Below are 8,417 nucleotides of genomic sequence, written 5' to 3' on the forward strand. Positions count from 1 at the left end.
AGCACACTCTAAGCATATAGCATGGAAATTGCTATGAGATCTGCCAGCAGCATAGAAGTATTATACTGTCACCTCATGGGGCACTGCTGATGTTATTTCACCTCCCTGCTTGTTATTAATTGTATTGCAGCCAAGGTGCCAGGTGAGAGCAGGAGTCTGTTTCCTTAGGTGCTATATGTACCTACAATCGCCCTACTCTGCAAAGGATGGGAGGGGAAAACTGATGCCCAGAGAAGGACTGACTTGTCCAAGGTCACTCAGCTGGTCAGTGGCAGAGCTGAGTGTGGAACCCAGGCCTCCTGTCCCCTCTGCACCAGGTCCTGCACATTGCCCACTGCACCTCACTGTCTCTATTACCCCTCTGTCCTGCATCATTTCTTCTTGTCTCCCTGTTTATAAACAAAGGCCCTTAGTTGCATGTGGTGCCAGGGCAGTGCTGCCCTTGGAGACTTAAATCCTACTGGCTTCTGCTAATCAAAGCTCAGGAGGAAAAATTGGAATAATCTGCTCAAAAAGATCATTTGTGGAAGTCTCAGCCCCTGTTCTGGCTCAACGGTGAAATAATTGTTCCAGCCCTCTGAGAAAGGTTCCTCTAAGAGCCCTTGATCCTGCACTGATGCAAGCCAGCATTGCCCCATTGAAATCAATGGTCCTGATCTACAGCAGCATGGCATGTGGGCCTGTCAGTGAGTGGCGCTCTCAGTTGTAGCTGATAGATGGCGTGGCAGTCCCCAGGCACATCTGGGCTGTGCTCCAGAAAGGCTGCTAGGAGCTGCTAAGGCTGGCAGTGTTCAGAGCCGCCTATTTATCAAAGCTTGGGCTTGCGTCACGACTGTGGTAGGATGCAGAGGTTACCTCCCTGAGATCGAGATTTCCTCATGGCAGATGCTTGTTTATGGGCTGGCAAGGCATGGCTGAGAGGCCTGATGTGCATGTGGTTGTAAAGGAAGTAGCAGAGGTGGCAGACAGGCAACCTGGCATGTCTACCAGACAGTGCAGGGTTGTGTGGGCTGGATGCACCTGCCAAGCTGGTTAATACTGCAGCTGCGTCTGGCTGGGACCCATCTGTAAGGTGAGGGCCCTTTCTGGGGCTCTCCTATACTCACCCCTTGATCTCAGTAACTGGGGCCAGCCAGAGGGTGGGGCTGCCGAGCCAGCAAAGGCAGATCATTGGATTCTTCATTCAGCAGGCAGCCTCAGCCTTGTTCCTCATTCTCTGCATTCGCTTCATCTATGTTACCTACCCTCAGTATCTTTAATACTTGCAATCGCCTCCCATGTAGCAGGGCAGGGCAGTTCTCCTCCTTGTACACATGGGAAACTGAGGCATAGATTAACCCAGACACAGAACCTGAAGGCACGTAGGTGTCTAACTTCCATTAAGTTGGTCACACAGAGTGACAGTGATGAAGCAAAGGTGTAGGTTGTAGCCATGTTGGTATAGGCAGACAAGGTTCTTTGGGTAAATCAGATATCTTTTATTAGACCAACTCAGTTATTATTTTCTTAGTGACAGTGATGAAGCAAGGCATTGAAGCAGGGGGCTCCCGAGTCCCTGTCCCCTTGACAAGCCTCGCTGTCTCTAAACAGGGCAGGACCTCAGCTGGAAATCTCAGTGCCCTGGAAATCAACCAAACTGGTGCTGGTTCTTCTCAGTAGAGGACCCACCCCATTCCCTTTCCCTTTCCCTGTTGATATTCTGCATTCACTTTCCTCCCTAGGATTGTTTTCTCATTTGCTTTTGGTTCCTAAAGAGGAGAGCTGCCCTCATCATGGGTGTATGGAGGCACTATCACAGCTTCCCAGGGACATGCAAGGCTAGGGACTTCCATCTCCTTCCCAGCTAGCAGGGACCACAGCACGGTTATCTGCAGGAACACCAAGCACACAGGCTTAGTTCTCAAGTACCATGCTTAGGAGGGTGGCTGCAGCCCAGCACACCAGGGCTGGGGGAGCTTGCAGGCCTGGGGCGTCAGAGGAACACATGGAGGTGCTTGGGGTACAAGCAGGAGAAATTTTCCTATCTGTAATGATGATGTTGTACTTTAAGGATGATCTAGTGTTTTGCTCCCAGTCGTCCCCTGGTCACCACGGCAGCCCTTTGTGTGACTTTGCATAGATCCTGAGGTGTGCTATAGACTGGTCTTGCTGGGACACATCCGGATGGGTCACTGCTGGGGGCAGGAGGTAGAACTTGAGGATCTGGCTTAATCAAGGGCTTCATTCTCCTCTGATACCTGTGTTACCCCCTAGTGACTCCTAATTTATACCAGCATGAGTGCGGACAGAATCAGGCTGCCTGTGGATATAGCTCTTTAGGTTCTAGACTATGTGGTCAGACGCTCCAACCCCAGCAGCTGCCCCCATGCTGCTTTGCTATCCCCGACCCTGCCCACTGCTTACTGCCAGGCCATAGCTCTGTGGCCTCTGATCTGCTCTGTTCACTTTGTCAGGGAAAGAGCTTAGCACCACAGTGTGGGATTCCTGCATTCTCTTCATAGCTCTGGGAGAGGAGTGAGGTTTTATGATGAGACGAGCCTTCAGGTCAGGGGTTCTGGGTTGCTAATTGTGGGGAATGGAGTGCAACCTAGTGGTTAAAGCAGGAGGCTCGGGGTCAGGACTCTTGGGTTCTACCCAGTGCCGTAGCAAGGTGGGGTGGGCAAGCAGGGCAACTGCCCCAGATGCCAAAGCAAAGGGGTGCCAACAGATGCTGCCCAGCTGGGGTAAGATGCGGGATGGAGCCACAACTTCCTTGCTACAGCAGTGGTTCTACCCCTGATTTTGGGAGGAGAGTGTAGTTAGAACAGGTAGGAAAGGAAGCCAGAGCACTTCTGCTCCTAGCTCAGATAGTATCTACTGGTTAGGGAAGGGAGATGGGGACCCCCAGCTCCTGGTTTCTGTTTAGTGTTGGTAGGAACAGCCTCCAAGATATCCCAGAGGCTGGAAATGAAGCAGCTGGGTTTTGCTTTTCCATGGGAGCTTGCAGAAGGGCAGCAATGCTGCAGGGGGAAAGCCTGAGCCCCATCACCCTCCATCTTTTCTGTTTGCTTGGGGCTGCTCCACTCCACATACCCAAGTATCCGTGCTTGAATGAAAACAGGCTTGGCAGTAGAACAAAGGGAGCTATGCAGAGGAAACGGGGGCGCTGGCTCATTCAGAGATGCAGGGATGCCTGCTGGTTTGTGGAGGGGGAGGGAGGGAGCTCCCAGTGGAGTTTACTCTGTTGTATAGGAGACACACGCACAGGCTCAGGCAGAGTCTATTTTTAGCCTTTCTCCTGCCTGAGTGAGCAGAATCCCTCTGCACTGTGACATCTAATTTAGCAGCTTCCCTGCGCCCCGCTGGCTCTGCACGTGAGGGGGAACTCAATGCGGCAGCTATTTTTAAATCCCCATAAATATTAATCCCCTTCAATCATTTAGCAGGCAGCCTTGCTCTGCTGTGAGCATGTGGAAGCAGTAGGAGAGGGTATGCGGGCATGCCGAGCGATCTGCTGGCATTCTCCAGGAAAGGAGAACCCCACAGCCCCCTCCAGATGTGCCACAGCCCTGCTCCCTACATCTGCAGCAGGGGTACCCCAGCTTTGGAGCAGGGCCTGGGATTCAGGCCCCAGTTCCTCGGGGAGGGGGGATGATGGAGAAAGCTCCTCCTTTGCTCAGGGCTTTCCCCAGCAGCTGCATTTCATCCTTCCTCAGCGGTTGGGTAGGGATGGAGTTGAAGGGGGAGGGGGAAGTTGTGGCAAGGGAGATAGGACTTGTAGCAACAGCCACACGCAATGGGAGTAAAGAGCGTAACAGACTGCAAGCTAGATCTTGGGCTGGTGTGAATCAGCACCGCCCTATTGATGTCAGTGCACCAGGTCAGATTTGCGCCTTCTCAGGACGTGCCTTATGGAGATGTCCAGGCTTGTTCCAAATGCCTGTGTCGAGAATGGAGGCTAGGGGGAGATGGACCCCTGGGCTGACTTGGCCTGGACACTTCTGTGTAATAAAAGGCACTAGAGCAGGGAAAAGCTAAGGTATCTGTCAGGATCAGTGTGACTTGGTGCTTGGAGCTGAACTAAAGGATGGTTATTGCCCCAAAGAGCCTGCTGCCCACAGCCCTGACTCCAGTGACTCTGTAAGCACTGGGCCTGCTTGGTGCTCCAGGAATCTAGGGATGTCCAGTGAGGCCCCTGAGCTGCTCTTGAAGGGTCTTGGCATGGTCATAGCATTCTTTGTATCCCATCCAGGGACCTCACTGAAGGAGAACAAGGTCATGTTTGTGGTGGCAATGCTTAGGAAGAAAAGGGGAGGTGTTGGATGTCTCAGCTGCACACAGGTGGGTGCCCCTGCTCTGCCACCTTGTGTCCCAGGGGCAGCCAGGTGATTGAGTGCACAGGATACCAGCAAAGCTCTTAATGACACGCCAGCTTCAGGCAAGCACCCAGGGGTGTTGCCAGTGCAGAGGGATCATTGCCTGGGGTCACCTGTGCTTCCTCTTACCCCCGCCCCCAACATGGCCCCAGGAATGGACAAGGGTGAACTTTTGAGGACCTGGCAGCAAGATGGATGGATATGGTGGATTTATAGGGTGAGAGGAGTGGAGTTGAAACCTCCTAGGCTCTGTAATTGTCCTGGTTACCTCATGGGGGTAGGAGTCAAGGGCTTGCTGCCCCTTCTGCACTTCACAGGCTGGCATACATCAGAAATCCCCTATTGACCCCAGTGGATACCCACTGATTTACACCAGTGGAGGGTCTGGCCCCATATTCTGCCTCCCCCATTATGTTGCAAGAGTTCTTTCCTTCCCAGAGAGCCACAATGCATGCCCCCCCCAGCTCCTCCCCAGAGGCCACCATTGCTGCTGTCTGCCTGCGTCCGGGTCAATGCCTTGCTATATTTAGCAGTGCTGCCTCAGCGAGAAGGCTCCTTGTCAGCTATTTTTAACCCACTCCACCACCTGGTTCGATCGCAGAGCGAGGGTCCTGGCTGCTGGAAAAAGGTCTGCGCCGGGATTGTACCGCACTGCAGGCATGCACTGGGGGCTGATTTATCTGCTGGCAGCTGCCATGGGCTCCATGGGGACCATAACAAGGATGTGAAATGGGGCTCCAGAGAGCAGAAGCCCTCAGCTCCAAAGGGGCCACATGTACACATAGCAATGACTTGTGGGCCACAGGCAGGCAGACTCTGTGAGCCCATGAATAGCCTGTGCTCTGCCAGGCAAGACACCTGGTTTCTAGGCTCTAGTTTCTCACAAAACAAGAGGAGAAATGCTGTGGAGTATCCTTAAAAAATGCAAGGCAGGGGCAGCACTCAAAGACTGTGAAGAGGACGTGAGCGTGTGAGCGTGTGTATATGTGTGAGAGAGACTGTTTGTGTGGGTGTGGGAGAGGATCCACAGACCCTCTATGCCAGCCAGGCAGAGGGTGGCTGAGGAGGGGCCTCCAGGGTGGAGGAAGAGCCCCATAATAGAAGAGAGCAGCAGGTCTCCCTCTTGGTTGGGGGCTCACTTCATTCAGTGGATGGTAGGATCAAGAGCCTGTACCATGGGGCAGTGAGATGCTTGCCTTGCTGCCTCCTGGACACCTGCTGCAGGCTGTGTGCAGTGCTGGGGGACTCCCCTGTCCGGGTGGCATATTGCCCCCCTCCCAGTTCACTCAGCCAGTAGGCGGAGGGAAGGACCTCTGAACCTCATCCCCATCCCCAGCTTGATCCAGGGCCACGAATCAGGTCCCTCCCCAAAGTCAGGCAGTTGTTCCCTGCTAACTGCCTTGCTGTGTCCATGCCTGGGCCTGAGGAAGGTCCTGGCCACTGCAGCTCAGGGCATTTGTCTGTGGCCACAGCTGCTGGCTGTTGCTGTTCTATTTTTGGCTCCTGCCACTGACTGGGAACGGGGCTGAGACCAGGTTCTCGTTGCAAGCTGCAGATTAACTTGGCAATCACTAACAATAAGGCTGGGGGACAAAGGGCTGGTTTATGCAACCTCTGGCCCACAGCCATCCCAGCCCTCTCACGCCAAGCAAGGCTGGGGATTGCATGGGAGACCCAGGAGGAAATCTCTGCCACTTGCAGGAAGACCTGGTAGGGGGTGGGGGGGTGGTTGTGCACTGTAGGTGCAGCCTCAGAGTTAATGCCAAAGCCCAGGTACCGCCCTCTGGGCACTTCGCTGCTAGAGGCACCATCTCTTAAGCACTGGGTTAACCTGGGGTCCTGGCTAGTTGCCCTGTGGTGTGATCCCCTGGACCCAGGGTGTGCGCTCAGGCTGGATTCCTCCTGACAGCAGTTTCAGTCGGTATGGGATTCTTCCTCACTTGCTGTCCTAAACAGCAGTCTTGTGACACAGCTCCTTTGTTCCAGCCCAGAAGTTGCTGCCTTCCAGCAGTGGAGCCTTGTATCCTGGTATGGCTGTAGGTGGATATCTGATCTGCCTGTCCATTCCTAGGTCTCCAGGCTGCCCTGTGTAGGTTATCTACCACCTAACATCAGAGGATCTAAGCTCCTGATTCTCCTACTTGCCTTGGATCCCATCAGACTAAGTTACCTTTCATTAGCCCAGATGGCTGAGCTCACACTATTAGCCAGCTAAAACAGAGGGGATTGCAAAGAGGAGACCCCAGCTCATGGGAACTGTTCCCAGACTCACCCTGTCTTGTCTAGAACTGCAGTGGAGGTCAGTAGTCTGTGTTTGCTGCTGGCATCTGTACAGTCAGTATTGGGTTACACACGGGCGCCTAGCAACAGCCTGGTCCCTCAGCGACCCTTGTTCTTGGCTTGTTCTTGCAGGAGAAATGTGGGAAGGATCAAGGTGTTTGGTCCTCATATCTGGACTGGTTTACAAAGGGGATTCTAAAAGGCAGTGATGAGATAGTAGGGGCCCAGTCTAGTGAGCCAAGCAGTCCCTGCTAGTCCTATTCTCTGCAGTACTAAGGTGCCTGGGGGTTACTGAGCCGAAGAGGATGCTTCAACACCCCTCCCTGACCCCCTGTCCCTCTACTGCTGATGGTCTGTCTTTGGACATGCAAGCACAGGGCCACGGTGTCCAAAAGGTATGCACTATCCTAGCAGTGCTGGTGGCTGGGGAAGCGTGAATCTCTGGTGATACTAACTTGTCACTGTGGGTGTCTGCCTACCGAGGATAAGGCCATCTTAGAAGGTGGAAGGGCAAGACAGCAGGAGGGGGAAGCCTCTATGGACCAGTACTTGGGATGGAGCCAGGGTAAACAAAGCAAAGCTCTGTGTGGTAGCAGTTTTGTGATCTGGGAGCAACGTGGTGCAGGGGATGAGGCATCAGCCCAGACTCCTGGGTTGTGTTCCCAACTTTGCCACTAATCAGCACTACAGCCCTAAGAGAGTGCCTTCCCTCTCATCTGCCATCAGTATCCTCATCTGTAGAATGGGGGCGACGATACAGAAATGGATGTGTCATGAGTGGAGCAGCACTAATATAGGCAGCTCAGGCCCCAATGCTTGTTTAGGAAGCCTGGGGGCTAGAGATCCCAGCTGTGATGGGGGAATGGAAAGGGTATGGTGGTGGGGTCAGACCATCTCCCACCCCTTCTCCCTAAGCACAGCAAGTCCCGTTTGGAATAACTCAGGAGCAATCAGTTCCTAGGGTGGGGGATGGGCAACCATCAGCCCCTGCTTGTCTCTCTAGTCTAGTTAATGAGACAGACTGAAATGGAGCCAGAGCTACTACGCTGGTGCTCCTGTCCAGCTCTCTCAGCACATGAAGTAGGTTGTGTGGGAGATGGATCCTTTCCCAGGATGGTATGCATGCTAGGTAGGGGTCCTTCAGATGCACACCTGGCTGCTGCTGGGGTTATTTGATCCCAGCAGTCTTTCCTGCCCGGAGCAGGGGGGCTGGACCCAATGATCTCACGAGGTCCCTTCCAGCTCTAAACCTCTGTGAATCTGTAACCCATGCAGAACCAGATGTGTGGCCAGCAACAGCCGTTGCTCCAGCTGCGTGCCCATCCCCACCAGTATCCAGCTTCCCACCAGCCACAGTGCGCTCTGCTTGATGTCCTCCCTTGGAACACCCATTATTAACCTTTGACCCAGGCTCCTGTCCTTGGTTTTACATCAGTTGTCCCCTGAAATCTCCTGTTGTGGGAGGTTGAGGGAGGCTTCTGGTTCTCTTGGTGGACCTAACCCCCACCTCTGTCCCACGCAACAAATAGGCCAGCCTCCCACCAGTCAAGAGCAGCCGCTTGACGGAAAGGTGTGTGATGCCCTGCAGTAGGTGAGGGTGGGAACTATCAGCTCCATATTTTCATAGCCACCAGTCAGCTCTGATGATTTGCTCTCAAAGCCTTTTCTTTTCTGAAGGCGAATGCTTTATGGAAGCATCTGAAGGGCTGGCTGGATGCTGTGCTCCCTTCTAATCAGCAGCCAGCCCCTCCTGCAGGGATCTGGGGAGGGCTCTGTGATCCC

This window comes from Gavialis gangeticus, unplaced genomic scaffold, assembly GCF_001723915.1.
Source record: "Gavialis gangeticus isolate Ggan-Ray unplaced genomic scaffold, GavGan_comp1, whole genome shotgun sequence".
Taxonomy (NCBI): domain Eukaryota; kingdom Metazoa; phylum Chordata; order Crocodylia; family Gavialidae; genus Gavialis; species Gavialis gangeticus.